Here is a 24,626-nt window from a genome sequence, read left to right as displayed (position 1 = left end):
AAGCAGCGCTGCCCTGTAGCTGTCATGATGTCATTGGGTCCCTGCGCTCGGGTTAAGTTATCTGCAGCCTCTTTATGACTCCTCTCCCAGTGTGTGTGAGTGTGTTTAACGGCCGGCCGGGGCTCTGAGTGCTCACCCAGCCTAATAAATCCTGACAGGCTCTCTGCAGCAACCTGGATGAGATTTCTCTGTCTCTGCTGCACTCGGCAGCCGCCTCACCTCTGCACTCCGCTGCATATTATCCCCGCCACCTACTGCTTCCTTAATGCCTGCTCGATGGAACACACACATCTGCACTGGAAAAGCTTTGGGAAAGCTTTTGATCACATGAACCTGACCAGTAACCCTGAACCAGGCCTGAAGCAGCAGGTCTGAAGCAGCAGGTCTGAAGCAGCAGGCCCGAAGCAGCAGGTTTGAAGCAGCAGGTTTGAAGCGGCAGGTCTGAAGCAGCAGGCCTGAAGCAGCAGGTCTGAAGCAGCAGATTGGAAGCGGCAGGTCTGAAGCGGCAGGTTTGAAGCGGCAGGTCTGAAGCAGCAGATTGGAAGCAGCAGATTTGAAGCGGCAGGTCTGAAGCAGCAGATTGGAAGCAGCAGATTGGAAGCGGCAGGTCCGAAGCAGCAGGTCAGAAGCAGCAGGTCTGAAGCAGCAGGTCTGAAGCAGCAGGTCTGAAGCAGCAGATTGGAAGCGGCAGGTCTGAAGCGGCAGGTTTGAAGCGGCAGGTCTGAAGCAGCAGATTGGAAGCAGCAGATTTGAAGCAGCAGGTCTGAAGCAGCAGGTCTGAAGCAGCAGGTCCGAAGCAGCAGGTCTGAAGCGGCAGGTCCGAAGCAGCAGGTCCGAAGCAGCAGGTCTGAAGCAGCAGGTCTGAAGCAGCAGGTCTGAAGCAGCAGGTCTGAAGCAGCAGGTCCGAAGCAGCAGATTTTGTCATGTTTTCTGTTGCAGCCCTTACAATAATTATAATAATTAACAGTTAATACAATAATGCCTTCTTGGCGGTTCCTTTCCTGATGTTGGTCAGTGGATATAAACGATTCTCTGCATTCAGAAGCTTCTTTTGCTCTTCAACACGCATTAATCAACACGCTCCATCATGAAGAAACGACTTGTTCTTACTTTCTATTTCTCACATTTTGAATTTTTCTCCCCCAAAGCCTCACACACGAGCATCAGTGAACGATGAAGTCATTATCAGCCCTAATAGGTGACATAGCGACTATTTCCACAGCACTGCAGGGAAATAACATGACAGCAAAACAAACGACACCATTAGTCATACTTAACAGCACCTGTAAATCAGCTCTGTGTGGATGTGTGTCTTTGGGGGTACTTTGGGGTGTTTTAACAGGTTATTTTGCTCCACAACTGCATCCAGTGGAAAATATGAAGCTGAGTGACAGCGTCCAACGGCTCATACACATGTAAACACGTAACTAAATTATTCACACGCTGTGCCAGTTAATATTTTCCACTACAGAGTGAGTGAGGCGAGGCTGGTTGGAGCCAAACCTCAGCAGTGGGTCAGCGTAGCTCCTGCTGCAGATCATCACAGGTTGTGAAGCACCGGGGGGGTGGATTCAGTCAGGATTCTGTTCAGTGTGAAGTTAGTTCAGCAGCTGCTGATGTTTGAGTCCTCTTCTTCTTCTCTGCTGTGGTAGAAGGAAGCAGGAGGAAGGGAGGCACAGCCTGACTTACCGACAGGTGAGGAGGGCCTTTCCTCCACCTCAGGAAACTCTGACAGCTGGGATGTGGGGCTTCAGCTCTGAAACTAGAATAAATGTGATCTTATCATGTTGTTACACAAAATATCACTTTATTACCAAAGTTAGGAACTGAAAAAAGAATGAGTTAGTTTGACTGGGTGAAAATAATCGAGTGTTGCTATAAATTCTGCAAGGATTTGTGGGTCAGAATGACTTTCTCCCATTAAAGGATGGTCTCATGTATCCAGTGATAAGAAGATAAATAAAGAAACTTTGGAGCTACTTTCCTATGTTTCACTCAGTTAGGAACCTGCTTTGAAAGGAGGGATTAGAAGGAAACCAGAACTTCAAAAAACTTAGAGAAATGAACAAAAAGGCACAAAGAACCAAAAGTCAAATATCAAATATATATATATAGATATATATAGACTGTAGAAGAACAAAACAAGACTTTGATTAAATAACGTGAGGCAAAAACCTGACGAGACGTGGATAACAAAGGTGGCATGAGAGGTAAAGAGAGGAAACTGAACCCTGTGGGAGGTGATTAGAAACAGAAACAGAGTGAGACGGAAAAAACGTGACAAGATGAACCCAGAACCCAAAAACATAACAAAACAAAACTCAAAAGGTGACAGTTTTACACCCAACTAACCTCAGAATCTCATTTATCATTTATTTTGTGTCTATTCGAAGGTTTCTTTCATGTCTCTGGTACGAAACTACATTTCAGTCACAGTTTGATGAGGTTTACAGCAACTTTACTGCTTCAGCATTTTCTAAAGAATATTTATGGCATTAAGGTACACATATTACTCATATTACTCTTGTGCACTCTTGTGTTGTCTCAGAACAACGGCTGTGATTGGCTGAATAGTGCTGCGCCCCCCCATGAGTGAGGAAAAGAAAAGAAGAAGCATAACCTAACCTAACTGTGGGGCTGCTGATGAATCCGTACTGATGCAAAGCCGTGAGTCTGTGAGACTGTTCAACACCAGAGTGACTAAAGCGCATCAATAGACGTGTTATTTTGGTTATGACGGGTGTCATTTCCCTCAAAATACGATCATTTCCCTCAAAATACGATCATTTCCCTCAAAATACGACCATTTCCCTCAAAATACGATAATTTCTCTCAAAATACGATCATTTCCCTCAAAATACGACCATTTCCCTCAAAATACGATAATTTCTCTCAAAATACGATCATTTCCCTCAAAATACGATCATTTCCCTCAAAATACGATAATTTCCCTCAAAATACGATAATTTCCCCCAAAATACGATCATTTTATGTCTCTGGTACCATAAAACTACATTTCCCACCTGAGCAGCAGATCCTATTCAGGTTTTAATCGACAGATTATATGCACAATAAGCAGAAAAGTCACGCATTTTAAGCGTCTGACAGACCAATAACATTTACAAGTCTTTTCAAGGGAAACTCACACAAGTCTCGTCATGTTTTAGTCATCAAAGAGTCACGTTTATCTGGTTATCGTCATGAAGAAAACTAACCGTTCAGTCTGTTGTTCGTGATGCTTTTGGGTCGTTGAGAGTCACTGGATTTATAATGAGGAAGATGTTCATGAATCACCTTCAGATACTAAAACCCGAACACAGAACTGCAGCTACTGGGAGAAAAAGTGAACTTTAGAGGGAAAGGGTTGGACACATTAAAGGTGTGGGAGCGAGGCTCAGTGAGGATTAACACGTAAAATCTGAGCTCGCCGTGGTGGAGCGCGCTCAGCAGGTGATGCAGCTCCTGGTAACCGCACAGCTTCGGTGTTAATCCTCAGCAGCTGAGATCCAGCACAGAGCTGAGAGCTGCTGAGCTGTAAAGGGACCGTCAATGAAAACCAGGCTGCAGCTATAAAACACCAAGAAAACAACGAGCCACTCAGCACTAAAACCCTCTCTGCTCAGACCAGCTCGGCCACACGGCTCCACATTAAACCATAAAACAACACCTTTGTCCTCTGTCAGGCATCAGCGCGAACAATAGAAGCGCCTGAAGATGATTTGTGACTGAATGACAGAGCTGCAGCCTGACAGCTGAATAACAAGAGAAGAAGAAGAATGTGTCCGAGCAGGAAGGAAGTGAAGAAACAGCTCCCCTCGCTGTTCCCAGGCCAACAACACACATCTGTCTCTGCAAAACATCCCAAAGTCATCGTGTTGTCACAGAAAAGATTCTCAAAAATATGGCACCTTTTTCACTTATTTTGGATTAACCTTTTATTTAATGGTTTTTGAGAAAAACCTTTAAAATCTCACACATGAGAAAATGTCTCACAATATGTGAAGAAAAAGATTTCTCAGTTTAGAGAAAAAAATAAGATTCTGGTTTTATTGCAGCAATGAAAAAAGTTGGCAACATCTTTTTAACGTTTCAGACCAGAAACACATTTAAATTACATCAAATTAAAGATATGTTCAAATAAAGATTAAGATGAACAGAACAAAAAATAGAGATGCCACATGAAAGTATGTAATTTAGGTAAAGACTGCAGCATTTTGGGTAAAATAAGCTGGAATTTGAACTAATGTCTCATCAGCATCTCCTGATCCAACCCCATATGTTCCAGCATATGGTTTTCCATGGTCTGCTTGAACAATGCTGGGACGTCCCAGGAAAAGATGTGGCCTTGAAGGCAGCATATGTTGCTGTAAAATCTCAGTGAGCTTTTCTGCATTAATGCTGCCGTCACAGAAGTGGAAATGAGCTTTGCCCCCTGATCCAACCCCATACCATCACAGAGCCTGGCTGCAGGGACTGGCTGCTGACAGCAGGCTGGATGCTGCTTTTGCTCTTTGCTCCATTTCTTCCAACAAAGATGTGGAATACTGATGGGTCTGACCACAGCACACGTTTCCACCGTGTGACGGTCCATCCCAGACGCCTCCGAGCCCAGAGAAGTGGACGAGGTTAACATCAGGCTTCTTTCCTGCACAGTAAAGCTTGTGAATGGAACTCTGTATTGTGGTGCTGGACAAAGGTTTCCACAGTAATCCCTTGTCCAGGTGCTTCTATCAGCTGCTGATGAATGACGGTTCTTGATGCAGCGTCTGAGGGGTCAGAGGTCACGGGGTCCAGCTTAGGCTTGCTCCCTCGTCCTTTACACTGAAACTCCTCCAGGTTCCCTGAATGCTTTAATGATATTCTGCTCTGTAGAGGCAGAAATATGCAGATCCCTTCCAGTCTTTCTCTGAGGAACATGGTTTTTAACACTTGTGGACAATTTATTTTCAAATAATATAAATATATAACATTTTTTGAATAAAGTTTTGTGTCGTCGATGTTCGAGTAAAAATTATCAAGATTTAAACAAAAATATTTACATTTCATTCAGTTCCACAACAAGAATAACTAAATGTAAACATTCCAATATAAAATTTTTATTTCACATCATAATTCATGATGAAAGGTTTTAATTGAAGGAGTTTTATATAAAACTGATCATATTTCTTACTATATTTGACAGAAATGAAAACACAAGACAATTATTTCCAGTAAATAGAATAAAATAAGTAGCATTACAACAGAGAGAAGTGTTAATTATGGATCCTTTCCCCTGAAAACTGATCAAAGCTGCACTTTAAAGGACGTTACTTTTGGGAAACTGATGACGGCCTGCTGCAGCTTTTGGTTTTAAAGGCTTGTTCCTCCAAATCTGACGCTGCTTTCCTGCAACAAAGTGAAAACAGTCGAGCAAATATTATTCTCTGAGTGCAACGTGCACGTTGTGCACATCGACTCAGACACGCGCACGTTTTGAGTGCACGTGTCTCTGCGGTTTGAAGCTGAAAGTGTTTGGTTACTGAGATGCTGTGAATGCATTTTACCTGCGTGCACACGTGCGCGTGTTTTACATGCATGTGTTTTACATGCGTGCACACGTGCGCGTGTTTTACCTGCGTGCACACGTGCGCGTGCTTTACCTGCGTGCGCACGTGTGTCTGCTGGCGTTCTCGGGATGTGTTATTTGTGCATATTTATGTGTGTGAGCTGAACTGTGGGAGTCTATAAAACAGTCTGTGGCCATTCAGCGGGTGATTATATGTTCACACAAACTTTACACAAGTGAGCTCACCGCTGCTGGATGTGTGTGCGTTTGTGTGTGCGTTTGTGTGTGCGTTTGTGTGTGCGTTTGTGTGTGCGTTTGTGTGTGCGTTTGTGTGTGCGTTTGTGTGTGCGTTTGTGTGTGCGTTGCCAACACCAACACTGAGCTGGCTGGACTGATCAACCTGTTGGCTTGTCATCGACTCCCTCCCTCCTCCACCTCCTTCTTCCTCACTCCTTCCTCCTACTTTTCTATTTAGCTTAAAGTTAATGTAAATAAGTGAACAGAAGAGCTGCACTGAGAGGATAATTATGGTTTATTTCAACTTGACATGTTCCACATTAATGTAGCTGTTGTCTTTATATTCTGAGCTAACTTTGCACCCTTCCCCGGCACAGAGCCGGAGTAAACATGTTAAAGGGGTCGTGTTGTCCTGTTTCAGTGTGCGATAGTGTGAGGAACGCAGGGTGGTTAACGTCTCACAGCAAGAAGGTTTCTGCTTCACATCCCAGCTGGGAACCTTTTTATATCCAAAAACACACTTTTGGTTCACTGGTGGCCTCCAAAAACTTCTGTTCTGTGTTCCTATTTGGTATTTTCTTTGAACTTTATTCCTTGTATTCTGTTTTAGTTTCAGTCCTCAGTGTTAAATTCTGTTGGATTCGTCTTTCTTAACCCTCAATAATGTCAAACAAGTTTGATTGTGATGTGAGAAAGAGCCAAGATCACGAGTATCAAGATTCATGTTAAACTTGAGGTTAAGAACCCATCACAGAAGGAGGCGGAGTCAAGTGGTGACAAGTAAATGGTTGCTTTATTAAAAGTGCTGCTTTCTTTGCTGGTTTTCTTTCAAGCTAATTCATCTTTTTACCCCAAACACTTTTGTTCTGGTCTGACTTTTTATAGTGAGAGTATGATAGTAAGTGTGAGACAGTGTGATACTAAGTGTGAGACAGTGTGATAGTAAGTGTGAGAGAGTCCGATAGTAAGTGTGAGAAAGAGTGATAGTAAGTGTGAGAGAGTCCGATAGTAAGTGTGAGAAAGAGTGATAGGAAGTGTGAGAGAGTGTGATACTAAGTGTGAGAGAGTGTGAAACTAAGTGTGAGAGAGTGCGATAGTAAGTGTGAGAGAGTGTGAAACTAAGTGTGAGACAGTGTGATACTAAGTGTGAGAAAGAGTGAGAGTAAGTGTGAGAGAGTCCGATAGTAAGTGTGAGAAACAGTGAGAGTAAGTGTGAGAGAGTCCGATAGTAAGTGTGAGAAAGAGTGATACTAAGTGTGAGAGAGTGTGAAACTAAGTGTGAGAGAGTGCGATAGTAAGTGTGAGAAACAGTGAGAGTAAGTGTGAGAGAGTCCGATAGTAAGTGTGAGACAGTGTGATACTAAGTGTGAGAGAGTGTGATACTAAGTGTGAGACAGTATGATAGTAAGTGTGAGAAAGAGTGAGAGTAAGTGTGAGAGAGTCCGATAGTAAGTGTGAGAAAGAGTGATAGTAAGTGTGAGAGAGTGTGATACTAAGTGTGAGAGAGTGTGAAACTAAGTGTGAGAGAGTGCGATAGTAAGTGTGAGACAGTGTGATACTAAGTGTGAGAGAGTGTGATACTAAGTGTGAGACAGTATGATAGTAAGTGTGAGAAAGAGTGAGAGTAAGTGTGAGACAGTGTGATAATAAGTGTGAGAGAGTGTGAAACTAAGTGTGAGAGAGTGCGATAGTAAGTGTGAGAGAGTCCGATAGTAAGTGTGAGAAAGAGTGATAGTAAGTGTGAGAGAGTCCGATAGTAAGTGTGAGAAAGAGTGATAGTAAGTGTGAGAGAGTGTGATACTAAGTGTGAGAGAGTGTGAAACTAAGTGTGAGAGAGTGCGATAGTAAGTGTGAGACAGTGTGATACTAAGTGTGAGAGAGTGTGATACTAAGTGTGAGACAGTGTGATACTAAGTGTGAGAAAGAGTGAGAGTAAGTGTGAGAGAGTCCGATAGTAAGTGTGAGAAACAGTGAGAGTAAGTGTGAGAGAGTCCGATAGTAAGTGTGAGAAAGAGTGATAGTAAGTGTGAGAGAGTGTGATACTAAGTGTGAGAGAGTGTGAAACTAAGTGTGAGAGAGTGCGATAGTAAGTGTGAGACAGTGTGATACTAAGTGTGAGAGAGTGTGATACTAAGTGTGAGACAGTATGATAGTAAGTGTGAGAAAGAGTGAGAGTAAGTGTGAGAGAGTCCGATAGTAAGTGTGAGAAAGAGTGATAGTAAGTGTGAGAGAGTGTGATACTAAGTGTGAGAGAGTGTGAAACTAAGTGTGAGAGAGTGCGATAGTAAGTGTGAGACAGTGTGATACTAAGTGTGAGAGAGTGTGATACTAAGTGTGAGACAGTATGATAGTAAGTGTGAGAAAGAGTGAGAGTAAGTGTGAGACAGTGTGATAATAAGTGTGAGAGAGTGTGAAACTAAGTGTGAGAGAGTGCGATAGTAAGTGTGAGACAGTATGATAGTAAGTGTGAGACAGTGTGATGTAAGTGTGAGAAAGAGTGAGAGTAAGTGTGAGACAGTGTGATAATAAGTGTGAGAGAGTGTGAAACTAAGTGTGAGAGAGTGCGATAGTAAGTGTGAGACAGTGTGATACTAAGTGTGAGACAGTATGATACTAAGTGTGAGAGAGTGTGATAGTAAGTGTGAGAAAGAGTGATACTAAGTGTGAGACAGTGTGATACTAAGTGTGAGAGAGTGTGATAGTAAGTGTGAGAAAGAGTGAGAGTAAGTGTGAGACAGTGTGATACTAAGTGTGAGACAGTATGATAGTAAGTGTGAGACAGTGTGATAGTAAGTGTGAGAAAGAGTGAGAGTAAGTGTGAGAGAGTGTGATACTAAGTGTGAGAGAGTGTGATACTAAGTGTGAGACAGTGTGATACTAAGTGTGAGACAGTGTGATACTAAGTGTGAGACAGTGTGATACTAAGTGTGAGAGAGTGTGATAGTAAGTGTTAAACAGTGTGATAGTAAGTGTGAGAGAGTGTGATACTAAGTGTGAGACAGTATGATAGTAAGTGTGAGACAGTGTGATAGTAAGTGTGAGACAGTGTGATAGTAAGTGTGAGAAAGAGTGAGAGTAAGTGTGAGACAGTGTGATACTAAGTGTGAGAGAGTGTGATACTAAGTGTGAGACAGTGTGATACTAAGTGTGAGAGAGTGTGATAGTAAGTGTGAGACAGTGTGATAGTAAGTGTGAGAAAGAGTGAGAGTAAGTGTGAGACAGTGTGATACTAAGTGTGAGAGAGTGTGATACTAAGTGTGAGACAGTGTGATACTAAGTGTGAGACAGTGTGATACTAAGTGTGAGACAGTGTGATACTAAGTGTGAGACAGTGTGATACTAAGTGTGAGAGAGTGTGATAGTAAGTGTTAAACAGTGTGATAGTAAGTGTGAGAAAGAGTGATACTAAGTGTGAGACAGTATGATAGTAAGTGTGAGACAGTGTGATAGTAAGTGTGAGAGAGTTTGATAGTAAGTGTTAAACAGTGTGATAGTAAGTGTGAGAAAGAGTGATACTAAGTGTGAGACAGTATGATAGTAAGTGTGAGACAGTGTGATACTAAGTGTGAGACAGTGTGATACTAAGTGTGAGACAGTGTGATACTAAGTGTGAGACAGTGTGATACTAAGTGTGAGAGAGTGTGATAGTAAGTGTTAAACAGTGTGATAGTAAGTGTGAGAAAGAGTGATACTAAGTGTGAGACAGTATGATAGTAAGTGTGAGACAGTGTGATAGTAAGTGTGAGAAAGAGTGAGAGTAAGTGTGAGACAGTGTGATACTAAGTGTGAGAGAGTGTGAAACTAAGTGTGAGAGAGTGCGATAGTAAGTGTTAAACAGTGTGATAGTAAGTGTGAGAGAGTGTGATACTAATTGTGAGACAGTATGATAGTAAGTGTGAGACTGTGTGATAGTAAGTGTGAGAAAGAGTGAGAGTAAGTGTGAGACAGTGTGATACTAAGTGTGAGAGAGTGTGATACTAAGTGTGAGACAGTGTGATACTAAGTGTGAGGCAGTGTGATACTAAGTGTGAGAGAGTGTGATAGTAAGTGTGAGAGAGTGTGATACTAAGTGTGAGACAGTATGATAGTAAGTGTGAGACTGTGTGATAGTAAGTGTGAGAAAGAGTGAGAGTAAGTGTGAGACAGTGTGATACTAAGTGTGAGACAGTGTGATACTAAGTGTGAGACAGTGTGATACTAAGTGTGAGAGAGTGTGATAGTAAGTGTTAAACAGTGTGATAGTAAGTGTGAGAGAGTGTGATACTAAGTGTGATACTAAGTGTGAGAGAGTGTGATAGTAAGTGTTAAACAGTGTGATAGTAAGTGTGAGAGAGTGTGATACTAAGTGTGAGACAGTATGATAGTAAGTGTGAGACAGTGTGATAGTAAGTGTGAGAAAGAGTGAGAGTAAGTGTGAGACAGTATGATAGTAAGTGTGAGACAGTGTGATACTAAGTGTGAGAGAGTGTGAAACTAAGTGTGAGAGAGTGCGATAGTAAGTGTTAAACAGTATGATATTAAGTGTGAGACTGTGTGATAGTAAGTGTGAGACAGTGTGATAGTGTCACAGTCTGTTCTGTCACAGTTTATGTTTAATCATGTTTTCAGGTTATGTTCTGGTCTTGTTTCTTACGTTCGGTTCCCTCACATCACCTGCTTCATTGTTCCCAGCTGCATCTCATTCACTTATCACTCCCTCCACAGTATTTAGCCTCCTGGTTTCCTTTCAGTCTTTGCAGAATCCTCACTATCCCTTCATGCTTTGCCACAAAGATAAGTCTGGTTATGCCTCACAGTCATGTGCCTTTTTGTTTATTCACAGTCATAGTCTTGTTTTGTTTCACAGTTAAGTATTTTTGGTCCGGCTCTGCCGCGCTTTGTTTTTGCCTTTGCTCCCTGTTCTTGTTTTGTGGAATAAACCTTTTTTTGAACCAAAAGAGCTGCATCTGGGTCCTGCCTTTCCACCAGTACCTGACAGATAGTAAGTGTGAGAGCAAATATGAATTATTTCCTAAAAGACCTCTCCTATAAATAAATGTTATCATATATCCAGTACAGGCTCATTTTCTGTTCACAGTAAGGCAGTGTTGGTGCTCTGGCTGGGGGCCTGTGCCCCCGTACATCTGTATGATATGTAGAAAGGTCCCTGTATCTGTTTCTTCCTGTTAAAGGGAGTTTTTCTCTCCACAGCTGTGCACGCTCAGGATGAGGATAAGATATTAAATGAACAAAAAAAAGGGACGCTACTACTACTTTGTGTGCATAAGAACCAGCGTGATTACAGCCACCTTCACGGCGTCATGGTTGTCATGGTGACCGCGAGAAAACACGTGTTTGCTTATTTATATTTTAGAACTGAAGTTTTCCGTTTGTTTTGTTCACCTTCGATCTTTTTGTTGATCTCTTTGTTGACAACACAAATCATGCCTCATACTCTGGTGCACGTGTGTGCGTGCATGTGTGTGTGTGTGCATGTGTGTGTGTTGGTTTTGGCTGTGGTCCTTTGGTGGCTATAATCAGGGCGTCTCTGACATGTCACAGTTTCCCCACCTGAGCTTGACCTTCCCTCAGCCAGGAAACACTGAACAAACTGTGTGTTACACAGAAGGAAAGAGTGTTTTTGGTGAAAGGTGCGTAAAAACAGAGTACAACTGACGTTAGCTGAAGGTAAATCTTTTATTTCATTGATCCAAACAAAAGGTTTTCAGCTCTCATCAGCACCCGAACACGGTTGTTCAGGCAGGTTTAACATCCTGGAGAATCTTCTGGTTTTTCATAACTCTGTGCTGTTGACTCCAGAGCTCTGCTAAATCCTCTGGAAAGATGCTGTGTTCATCAGTGAGTGAGTGGTGGTGAGAAAGAAAAATAACTACAGCTGCAGATTTACAGCGTTCACAGTTGAATGAATGAATTTCGTTCTGGTGTGATTGTGAAATTTGAACGCTGTCATCCGAACCCTGAGGCACACCAAACGACTTGTTGTCATGTGCATTAAACACAAAGAGATGTCAAGTGATCACTGTCAGCTGGATGTAGACAATAAAGATTCAAATGCAGTTGCTGTTCAATACGTGTTCATCATGGCTGCACCACTTATCCTGTGTCTGTTGCTGCATCAGTTGTGCACGTCCTCAGTAATCAGCATAAAGCACGCTGCAATATGTATGTGGCCAGTAGGGGGGGGTGTTTCAGTGTTTTTTGTTAATTTGTTTGGTTTAAGGGCCTCAGAAACCATCTATGATACCATGACTGTCGCTTTTTCTGTCATGATTTTAAGATCAACAAAATGCTAACTTTACTCTCTAAATACACTCTAAATGCTATATTTACCCCCCCCCCCCCCCCCCCCCCCCACACACACACACACACACACTCTCTTCCATCAGTGCTTCTGTTTACATCCTGTAAATCCGGCAGCTTCTTCCTGTCTGAGTAATCAGGTGTGCCCCCCTGTGGGATCCTCCTGTAACTATCAGCACATCCACGCATATTTGTGAGCAGTTGCTCAAAGGACAGAAACGATGAAACAGCCTAAGACCACCTTCAGTTTTAGACGCTAATCAGCAATGTGAGACATGGTTTGGATATCCCCACATTCACACCGGTCCTTGTTTGTGTGCTTCAGCTTCTGACGAGTGGTGCCGCAGAGACCTTCAGCAACACAAGAAACGGTTTAATAGCCCCTCTCATCATGGTGTATCAAAGCCAGGTCGGGGGTGGGGTCAGTCAGCAAAGACGAGTTTTCCACCATGTGTTGATATCAACCGAGACCAAATCATTCCAGATTGGTTTCTGGGACTTGAGACGCTGATCTTGGTCCCTTTTCTCACTCAGACACACTTGGTGTCGTTCAACTGAAATATAAAAACACTGAACATTCATCACAGTTTTGTACAGGCAGGACAGCAGCATATCTTCATTTGAATCTGAAACACAGGAACTCCTGCCGGAGTTCTTCATGACACCCCCGCTGGTTAATTACACTGAATTAGATGCTGTTTTAGACGTTTGCAAGTCCAATAACAAAATATAAGTTGGAGAAGCCGATAAATCCTCCAATCAAAACCAACAACTAGGTCATCTGTTCATACCCTGAAGTATGATCCAAAGGTCCTGTCTCAGGTGGTGTGAGGAGATGGACCCAAAATCCAGACCTGAACAGGAGGGAAAACTGAAGGTTAGTTTATTTTGAAACTATAACAAAAAGAAGCCAGAACACCAAAAACCAACAGTGAAAAACAAATCTAAAGAACTGACCAGACAGGTTTAAACTGGTTTTGGAACAGATTTAAACTGGTTTCGGAACAGATTTAAACTGGTTTTGTAACAGATATAAACTGGTTTCAGAACAGATTTAAACTGGTTTTGTAACAGATTTAAACTGGTTTCGGAACGGATTTAAACTGGTTTTGGAACAGATTTAAATTGGTTTTGGAACAGATTTAAACTGGTTTTGGAACAGATTTAAATTGGTTTTGGAACAGATTTAAACTGGTTTCGGAACAGATTTAAACTGGTTTCGGAACAGATTTAAACTGGTTTCGGAACAGATTTAAACTGGTTTTGGAACAGATTCGGAACGGATTTAAACTGGTTTTGGAACAGATTTAAATTGGTTTTGGAACAGATTTAAACTGGTTTTGGAACAGATTTAAACTGGTTTCGGAACAGATTTAAACTGGTTTTGGAACAGATTTAAACTGGTTTTGGAACAGATTTAAACTGGTTTTGGAACAGATTCGGACTGGATTCGGAACGGATTTAAACTGGTTTTGGAACAGATTTAAACTGGTTTCGGAACGGATTTAAACTGGTTTTCGAACAGATTTAAACTTGTTTCGGAACAGATTTAAACTGGTTTTGGAACAGATTCGGATTGGTTCGGAACAGATTCGGACTGGATTCGGAACGGATTTAAACTGGTTTCGGAACAGATTTAAACTGGTTTCGGAACAGATTTAAACTGGTTTTGGAACAGCTTGGAGATAAGATGTGAGATTTAGTCTGTTTCAGTTTCATCTCTTCTCGTAATCCAAAATGGCTTCATGGTGTTGAGATCAAACTCTTTGTTTATTAATGAAATAAATAGCAAACCGGTTTTGGTTGGTTTTAGCAACCATGATGCCTTCATCAGGTGCATTATTCATGTTCTAATAAATTACCAAAACAGAAGTCAACACCTTCGAGTTTTGCCCTGATGACATTCAGTTTTGTGTAAAAACCAGGAGCAGACTTAGGTGTCGACTGGCTACGTTTTTTTATGTCTTTCCCGTCAGTCCAGCAGGAAGTCCATGCTCTGCTTTCACCATCTCTGTTATTCCACTGTAATCAACAGCTGGCGTCGTCTCTCCTACATATAAAACATTATAACAAACCAGGGGCCAAGACAAACCCCTGAAAATGAATTCTGCTATAAAAATGTTCACTGGACGACACAATCTGATGCTGCTTCTCCCCATTCCTGCACGACTGACCGGTTCGACATGTGAGGGGTGTCGTGTCGTGAATTAAGTTCACGAATATCACATCAAGCCAAACTTAACTTCTGTTAAAAAAAGAAAAGCAGTGAAAGTGTACGTTGGCCCAAACTCAAGAATGTGTGAGCCTCCGTGGCTCTGATGCCACAAGCTACAGATCCATGTTCTTTTAACTTTGACCCAACCTCAACATCAACCTTCACACGGTCTTAAGACAGTTTTAACGGCCCTTTGAACAAAAGAAGAGTAAAAAGCCTTCTTAATTCATGCCATCTGAAAAAAATCAGTGGTAATGTTAGTCAGGTGGTCCTAATGTTATGGCAGATCGGGGCAGAGTGGAACGTTAAGAAGGCTGTTTTGGAACTTCATTCAATTGACTGTCAGACGCTGAAATAGACACAAATTTACAGATTTTTATTTTTTTTTAATTATTTGTTTATATTTGTTATGAAATATTTGTGTTCCAACAATCAACAAAAACCCAGAAGATTTGGAACTGATGGGGATATTATTGTGTTACATGAAGCCCAGAAAAACATTTTTTTATATTGGGCTACTCATATTCTTACCTTGAAGGTGCACGGCCTGTTTTTGCATGTTTTTGTCCATTTCAACATCATATAAAATGACAGCCAACAAAAAGAAGTACATAAACATTTTAGTATTTCTATGCACAAAGTAAACAGTTTGATCCAGTAGTCTGGACCTCTCACATTGAGGACTGTCTGGAAAAGGTTTGGATTTGTTTGCTACACTTCATGGACGCCCCCCATGACCTGGCACCTTGGTGGGGGGGGTCATGAGTCCCAATGAGTCTGGGAGCCATGTTGCCCGGGGAAAACGGATCCTAGATGAGGTACCAGACAAAGAACTCATAAGAACCCTTATGTTGGATAAATGTTTTGAACAACGTCTTCCTTTGCCCGGAGGCGGGTCACCGGGGCCTCCCCCTGGGGGGGGGCAAAACATGACGAGGTGGATGAGGTCCATCTGGAGTTTCTCAGGGCTCTGGGTGTTGGGCGGTCTTCACACGCCTCTGCAGCATCGCGTGGACATCAGGGACAGTGCCTCTGGACTGGCAGATTGGGTGGTGGTTCCCCTCTTTAAAAAGGGGGGCCGGAGGGTGTGTTCCAACTACAGGGGGACCACACTCCTCAGCCTCCCTGGTAAGGTCTATTCGGGGGTATTTGTCGGTAGCTGAATCTCAGATTCATGAGGAACAGTGTGACCCTCAGCAGGGTCCTGGAGGGTTAATGGGAGTTTGCCCAACCAGTGTTTTGTTGGACTTGCATTCCACCGTGTCCCCCGGGTGCCGGACACCTTGATAGGGCTGTTCGGTGTCAGAGTTCGGTCCCCATTGCTGGCAGGGTTAGACTCCATCTGCCCTTTGTTACAGATTATGTTCATGATTTTTATGGACAGAATTTCTAGGTGCAGCCAGGGCGTTGAGGGTGTCCGGTTTGGCGACCTCATCGGGTCCCTGATTTTTGCGGATTATGTGGTTCTGTTAGAGTCGGACGTGATCGGACCTTGGTGAGAGGGTTGCCGTGACCTTCAGCTCTCACTGGAGCGATTCGCAGCAGAGTGTGAAGCGGCTGGGATGAGAATCAGCGCCTCCAAATCAGAGACCATGGTCCTCAGCTAGAAGAGGGTGGAACGCTCTCTCCGGGTCGGGAATGAGATCCTTCCCCAGGTTCAGGAGTTCAAGTATCTCGGGGTCTTGTTCACAGTGAGGGACGAATGGAGCGTGAGATTGACGGCGGATCGGTGCAGCGTCTGCAGTGTTGCTCTGCACCGACCTGTCGTGGGAAAGAAGGAGCTGAGCCTGAAGGCCAGAAGACCAGAAGGCCAGAAGGCCAGAAGGCCATGCCTCCTGGACGTCTCGCTGGTCAGGTGTTCCCTCCCACAGGGAGGAGACCCAGGACATGTTGGAGAGACTATGTCTCTCGGCTGGCCTGGGAATACCTCTGGGTCCCCCTGGAAGAGCTGGAGGAAGTGGCCGGGGACAGGGAGGCCTGGGCTTCTCTGTTAAAGCTGCTGCCCCCCCGACCCCCGGAGAAGCGGTAGATGATGATATTGACTTCATGGACGACTGTTTTATGAACAAGAACCAGTACGAAGTTGGCTTTGAAGTGGCTTTGTGTTTGCATCAGAGGTATGAACGGATTTAAGAACAAACATCATGGTTAAACTGAGTGAAAAGGCAGTTAAAGGGACTACTTTTTGGACTTTTTGGACTTTTTGGATTTATGAAGTGTGCAAAGCTAATCTCGAGGTGCCCAAGATGAAGAGCTAAATGTCCCCTTTAATAGGATCAGAGTGATTTTTCTTCTTCTCCTGTTGGAAGGACACAGCACTGCTTCTTCTGTGTGTTACACTGAAACACACTCAGAGGTTTGACACTCTGCGCTGCCAGGAAACACTTTAGTGAAACCTAGAACTTAACTTCATTGCCTTTTCACTCCTCTGAGTTGTTCTTTCAGCTCAAGGCCACATTTCTCTCTCTGAGTGTGTCTCTCATACAGATGGAAGCATTTCCAAACCGGACTGTCGACAGATTACCGACTCTACCTGTCTGCTGCTCCAAACCTTCTCCTGTTTCCTGGGGCTGGTGTTATTCTAAGTAAGTGCTCAAAAAGGATGAAATATCAGAGCAGCTACAGTCAGGGTGGGGGGGGGGGGGGTTGTGAGGTACATGATATAAAGAGCTGATTATACCTCAGATTTGTCCTGAATGGCTGACTGCCGAGTTTGAAGCAGGCTGGATTTTTATGACAAATGTCAAACGGAGGGTGTTGGGCGGCTCAAACCGAGCTGTAAAGATGATTAAATGCACTACATGCACAACAAGCTGCACTAGTTTAATGAAAGGCAGTGATGTTGGACTCCTCAGTGGACGAGGCTGAAATGGGTAGAAGTCGGTGCTTTGTTTGGTTTTATCTGTCGGGGTAAGTGGGTTAATGAATGAGTTGGACTCCAGATGTCCTCAGAGCTCAGTGCAACCTTCAGCTTTCAGTTCTGCTGCATCACCGTCACTCTGTGGGACATCACTGGGGCCATCACTGGGGCCATCACTGGGACCATCACTGGGACCATCACTGGGGACATCACTGGGGCCATCACTGGGGACATCACTGGGGACATCACTGGGGACATCACTGGGGCATCACTGGGGACATCACTGGGGCCATCACTGGGGACATCACTGGGGCCATCACTGGGGACATCACTGGGGCCATCACTGGGGACATCACTGGGGCCATCACTGGGGACATCACTGGGGCCATCACTGGGGCCATCACTGGGGCCATCACTGGGGACATCACTGGGGCCATCACTGGGGCCATCACTGGGGCCATCACTGGGGCCATCACTGGGGACATCACTGGGGCCATCACTGGGGACATCACTGGGGCCATCACTGGGGCCATCACTGGGGCCATCACTGGGGACATCACTGGGGCCATCACTGGGGACATCACTGGGGACATCACTGGGGCCATCACTGGGGCCATCCCTGGGGACATCACTGGGGCCATCACTGGGGACATCACTGGGGCCATCACTGGGGACATCACTGGGGCCATCACTGGGGCCATCACTGGGGACATCACTGGGGACATCACTGGGGCCATCACTGGGGACATCACTGGGGCCATCACTGGGGCCATCACTGGGGCCATCACTGGGGACATCACTGGGGACATCACTGGGGCCATCACTGGGGACATCACTGGGGCCATCACTGGGGACATCACTGGGGCCATCACTGGGGACATCACTGGGGACATCACTGGGGCCATCACTGGGGCCATCCCTGGGGACATCACTGGGGCCATCACTGGGGCCATCACTGGGGACATCACTGGGGCCATCACTGGGGCCATCACTGGGGCCATCACTGGGGACATCACTGGGGACATCACTGGGGCCATCACTGGGGACATCACTGGGGCCATCACTGGGGCCATCACTGGGGCCATCACTGGGGACATCACTGGGGCCATCACTGGGGACATCACTGGGGACATCACTGGGGCCATCACTGGGGCCATCCCTGGGGACATCACTGGGGCCATCACTGGGGACATCACTGGGGCCATCACTGGGGACATCACTGGGGACATCACTGGGGCCATCACTGGGGCCATCCCTGGGGACATCACTGGGGACATCACTGGGGCCATCACTGGGGACATCACTGGGGACATCACTGGGGACATCACTGGGGACATCACTGGGGACATCACTGGGGCCATCACTGGGGACATCACTGGGGCCATCACTAGGGACATCACTGGGGACATCACTGGGGCCATCACTGGGGACATCACTGGGGCCATCACTGGGGCCATCACTGGGGACATCACTGGGGCCATCACTGGGGACATCACTGGGGCCATCACTGGGGCCATCACTGGGGACATCACTGGGGCCATCACTGGGGACATCACTGGGGCCATCACTGGGGCCATCACTGGGGACATCACTGGGGCCATCACTGGGGACATCACTGGGGCCATCACTGGGGCCATCACTGGGGCCATCACTGGGGCCATAACTGGGGCCATCACTGGGGACATCACTGGGGCCATCACTGGGGCCATCACTGGGGCCATCACTGGGGACATCACTGGGGCCACTGGCTCACAGATTCAGCTCATAGGCTGCAGGGACAGACTTTCTAAGTTTTTGCATATGGTGTTTTTGTGCTGGCTTCATCGAGCTAAAGCCTCCAGCAGGAACTGGTTTGGAACCAGCAGGATAACATTTAGCAAGTCTGAGGCCTAAAGAGGATGAAAACAGCTGGAGCTGAAACCCCCAGAACTCCTTCTCCTAAGTGAGATCCTTCAGCTCTTAAGGAAGGACAGCATCAGCTGGTCTTCCAACGCCAGCCAAGAGACATAATCTTTTATAGATGTTGAAGGTGTAAAACCAGGGGCCGCAGGGGGCCGCAGGGGGCAGCAGGGGGCCTCAGGGGGCAGCAGGGGGCCTCAGGGGGCAGCAGGGTGCAGGGGGCCTCAGGGGGCAGCAGGGGGCCTCAGGGGGCAGCAGGGTGCAGGGGGCCTCAGGCTGCAGGGGGCCTCAGGGTGCAGGGGGCCGCAGGGGGCCGCAGGGTGCAGGGGGCCGCAGGGTGCAGGGGGCCTCAGGGGGCAGGGTGTGTGTGTTCGCTCTCCTGCCTGATTTCCTGAGTGTTTCAGTGTTTGGGGCTAAATCAACAGCACAGATGACATGTTGCAGCTTCAGGTTATGCTCACACCTCTCTGCTCTCTGAATCCTCCCCATCTTCAGCCGCTGGCTAATGCTAACGCCTGGTGACGCAGGGCAGGGTACCTGCTGTACAAACTGATGATCTCACCTGCACAGCTGCTCCAGCTCTGCATGTTGTGTGTAAACATGCGAGTGTTCATGAAACATAATATGCCTCCTGCTTTTGAGCGAGTGACGTCCAGCAGGAGACTCTAAATGTGCTCTGCTGAATTTGAAGCCTGTGATTTATACCAAACATGAATTCAGACTGAAGGCTGAGGGCCAGCTGAAGCTCACAGAGACCCGTTTCCACCTGTTTCTAGTTCTGCTGAGATCTAACAGCAGAGATCATGTTTCTCCAGCTTTAGCTTCTCTTCATTGGCTCCCTGTTAGATTCAGAATAGAATTTAAGGTTCTTCTCCTCACATATAAAGCTCTTAATGACCGAGCTCCATCACATCTTAAAGATCTCACAGTTGGATGTTTCCCCAACAGAGCACTTTGCTCTCAGGCTGCAGGTTTCCTTGTGGTTCCCAGAGTTTCTAAAAGCAGAATGGGAGGCAGAGCCTTCAGTTATCAGGCCCCTAAAAGCAGAATGGGAGGCAGAGCCTTCAGTTATCAGGCCCCTAAAAGCAGAATGGGAGGCAGAGCCTTCAGTTATCAGGCCCCTAAAAGCAGAATGGGAGGCAGAGCCTTCAGTTATCAGGCCCCTAAAAGCAGAATGGGAGGCAGAGCCTTCAGTTATCAGGCCCCTAAAAGCAGAATGGGAGGCAGAGCCTTCAGTTATCAGGCCCCTAAAAGCAGAATGGGAGGCAGAGCCTTCAGTTATCAGGCTCCTAAAAGCAGAATGGGAGGCAGAGCCTTCAGTTATCAGGCCCCTAAAAGCAGAATGGGAGGCAGAGCCTTCAGTTATCAGGCCCCTAAAAGCAGAATGGGAGGCAGAGCCTTCAGTTATCAGGCCCCTAAAATCAGAATGGGAGGTAGAGCCTTCAGTTATCAGGCCCCTAAAAGCAGAATGGGAGGCAGAGCCTTCAGTTATCAGGCCCCTAAAAGCAGAATGGGAGGCAGAGCCTTCAGTTATCAGGCCCCTAAAAGCAGAATGGGAGGCAGAGCCTTCAGTTATCAGGCCCCTAAAAGCAGAATGGGAGGCAGAGCCTTCAGTTATCAGGCCCCTAAAAGCAGAATGGGAGGCAGAGCCTTCAGTTATCAGGCCCCTAAAAGCAGAATGGGAGGCAGAGCCTTCAGTTATCAGGCCCCTAAAAGCAGAATGGGAGGCAGAGCCTTCAGTTATCAGGCCCCTAAAAGCAGAATGGGAGGCAGAGCCTTCAGTTATCAGGCCCCTAAAAGCAGAATGGGAGGCAGAGCCTTCAGTTATCAGGCCCCTAAAAGTAGAATGGGAGGCAGAGCCTTCAGTTATCAGGCCCCTAAAAGCAGAATGGGAGGCAGAGCCTTCAGTTATCAGGCCCCTAAAAGCAGAATGGGAGGCAGAGCCTTCAGTTATCAGGCCCCTAAAAGCAGAATGGGAGGCAGAGCCTTCAGTTATCAGGCCCCTAAAAGCAGAATGGGAGGCAGAGCCTTCAGTTATCAGGCCCCTAAAAGCAGAATGGGAGGCAGAGCCTTCAGTTATCAGGCCCCTAAAAGCAGAATGGGAGGCAGAGCCTTCAGTTATCAGGCCCCTAAAAGTAGAATGGGAGGCAGAGCCTTCAGTTATCAGGCCCCTAAAAGCAGAATGGGAGGCAGAGCCTTCAGTTATCAGGCCCCTAAAAGCAGAATGGGAGGCAGAGCCTTCAGTTATCAGGCCCCTAAAAGCAGAATGGGAGGCAGAGCCTTCAGTTATCAGGCCCCTAAAAGCAGAATGGGAGGCAGAGCCTTCAGTTATCAGGCCCCTAAAAGCAGAATGGGAGGCAGAGCCTTCAGTTATCAGGCCCCTAAAAGTAGAATGGGAGGCAGAGCCTTCAGTTATCAGGCCCCTAAAAGCAGAATGGGAGGCAGAGCCTTCAGTTATCAGGCCCCTCTCTGTGGAAGGAAGGAGGTTTAAATCTTTAAACTTAAGCTTAACTTTAAGGTTTAACCATAAAATGCAAAATTAAACCTTAAAATTGAGTAATTTACCTCACAGATAAGTTTGTTTTGACCCCCAATGAGACGAATTTATTCTTCCACAGCGAGTAACACAAGTAACCTGCACACACACACACAGCGTTGCATTGTGGGAAGGATGGCGAGGTGGCAGCCATTATTTATGTCTGCTTTCTTAAGTGAGGTTTCTCACAGGAGCCGAGCAGGAATCCAACACTTCCTCTGACACACACACTCACACACACAAGTGCATATCAGGCCCGACTGATCCAGATGAGCACCGTCACCTCAGAGCGAAAAGGTTCCTGGTTCAAATCCTGCAGGTTCCTCCGGCTTCTTCCCCCAGTCCAGAAACATCCTGTGAGGTTAACTGATGATTCTGAATGAAGGTTTGGTTTCCTCTGAGGGACCAACAGCTCTCTGCCCTGATTGGATGAAGTGGAAGCTGGATGGATCTGTGATGACCTGCTCATGGAGGACCTACAGGTCTGATGGGGTTCGCCTGAGGGCGGGATAGGGACTGTTAGGCAGACTGAGCCAGCAGGAACATTTCAGTTCATTCAACATGTTAATGTTCTCCTTTAGTCTGAACATGGAAATGTCCGTTAGGTGCATCCAGAAGAACTTAAAGTTAGGCTAAAGGAGGCTAAAGGAGGCTAAAGGAGGCTAAAGGAGACTAAAGGAGGCTAAAGTTAGGCTAAAGTTAGGCTAAAGGAGGCTAAAGGAGGCTAAAGTTAGGCTAAAGGAGGCTAAAGGAGGCTAAAGGAGGCTAAAGTTAGGCTAAAGTTAGGCTAAAGGAGGCTAAAGGAGGCTAAAGTTAGGCTAAAGGAGGCTAAAGGAGGCTAAAGGAGGCTAAAGTTAGGCTAAAGGAGGCTAAAGGAGGCTAAAGTTAGGCTAAAGGAGTCTAAAGGAGGCTAAAGTTAGGCTAAAGGAGGCTAAAGTTAGGCTAAAGGAGGCTAAAGGAGGCTAAAGGAGGCTAAAGTTAGGCTAAAGGAGGCTAAAGGAGGCTAAAGGAGGCTAAAGGAGCCTAAAGGAGGCTAAAGGAGCCTAAAGGAGGCTAAAGGAGCCTAAAGGAGCCTAAAGGAGGCTAAAGGAGGCTAAAGGAGGTAGAACGGCAGAGTCCCTCAAAGCAGGTCAAAAAATCTGTAGAAAGTGGTGAAAAATCATGTTGATAAACAGATGAATTCCCAATATTTACCCTCTATTCATTCATCAATCATCAGCATCTTGTGTCATCAGTTCCTTCTGGTTATCGATCAGATATTTTTGCTCTTTAATCTGAGTCGAGGTCAGCTGAGGTTACATCCTTCCTGAAGACAGAGATCACTTATAGCTTCCTGTCACATGGTCGGAGCTTTCAGAAAACAGACGTTTTCAAAGTTTTCTGCATTAAAATTGGTATTTTAAAACCTCACAAAGATGTTTTTCACCCTTAAACAAGTATTTCTGATGCCCAGCAAAGAGATTATAAAGAAAATAAACCATTTTAGTTGGTTTAGTTTATCACAAACGATACAATAAGTTCCTTCAGAATCTAAATCTACTTTAGATTTACGTTTTCATTATTTAACCTGAAGCAGATATTAATATAAATGCTTTTTAAAGCTCCTTCTATGGCTGCTTTACTCCTCAGATTATATTTGATCTTTTAACAATCAACCAAATCCATGACCTCAAAACGATGTAAAAAGAAGCCAAAATGATCACAGTGATGCCTGAGATATTGATCACCACACGGTGACTTGTGATGTCAGCACAGCATCATCGCTGCTGAAGGCACCACTGATGGCGCTTCACGGCAGTCGTGCTCTTCAGCGGTTGGCGGCGCCACAGTGAAAATGATGGCGCTTCACTGCAGGAACAGAACCATTTGGACCAGAACCACAGACTGATGTATTTTGTTGATGTTCTGAATCTTCATCCATCCTCAGTTTCTAACATCAATAAAAATGATGTTAACATCAATCAGTGCTTCTGATGAAAGTAACAAAGACCTCCATCAGCTGGTAAAGTTGCAGAGCAGTTCTGACCCAAACCCTGACAGTAATGATGGTCACAAACTTTAACAAAAGGCTCAGAATATGAGGGGTTAGACAGTGAGAATCAGATTAGCAGCTCTTCCTGTTCTCAACAGTCTGAATTTTGTCCTTTTCTTGCCCAACAGGATCTGTGGAATGACTTTATTTAATCATTTTAATGAGGTTTTCCACAACATGGCACCAGAGGTAAACTCTGAAACAAGCGTAACTGACTGCGTTGGTGAATTTAATGTCTGAAACAGAGGCAGGCTGCTGGGTTTCTGCCTCCTTGGAGGGTTATTCAACGTTAGATCAAGGTCAGGAGTAAGAAACGGTGTGTGTGTGTGTGTGTTGTGGGTGAGGTCACTGCAGGGAGTACAGCGCTTGACTGACTGCAGAGAAAACAACAGCCCCACTCAGTCGCGTCTCATAACTCACTGCTGCAGTGTTATTGTAAGAGTTTATGTTCAACATCGATCAGACGCCTCTGATTTCATTTCCTCCAACCTGAAGGTTCAGGCTGCTGGTCCAGAAACTCCACTTGACCTTCCAGTTTCCTTTTTCATGAACCCTTTCTTTCTCTCTGTCTCCTGTAAGTAATCCTGTTTGTCCTTCTATCAAACTTTAGTTTCTTCTCTGCCAATGTTCATCCGTGAGGTCGCCTCTGAGCACATGTGGAACTGCCAACATGTGGGTTGCGTAACCCTGTGTTAATGATAATGACCTCTCTGACTTCAGTGTGACATGTAACCTGCACTTTCACACAGAAATTCTTCCAAATGACACATCAAAGCACAAAGTGATGCAGCGGCAGCTCAAATATGACCTCAGCTGTTCTGTCCACAAAGAAACATCCCATTCACAACCCATCAGGCTGTTCAGCTCCTAATGAGGTTCTGTGTGAATTTATATTGATGTTTCATCATGTTTCAATAAATCACCGCAACTGTTTTATTCATTTCCTTAGTTTTCTTGTTAATATATATAGAAACATTGTTAGTATAATCTCTAGTTCAATGC

The sequence above is a fragment of the Leuresthes tenuis genome, unplaced genomic scaffold (genome assembly GCF_036924035.1).
Source record: "Leuresthes tenuis unplaced genomic scaffold, fLeuTen1.0.hap1 SCAF_3, whole genome shotgun sequence".
NCBI lineage: Eukaryota > Metazoa > Chordata > Actinopteri > Atheriniformes > Atherinopsidae > Leuresthes > Leuresthes tenuis.
Note: the sequence above shows the minus strand (reverse complement) of the source record.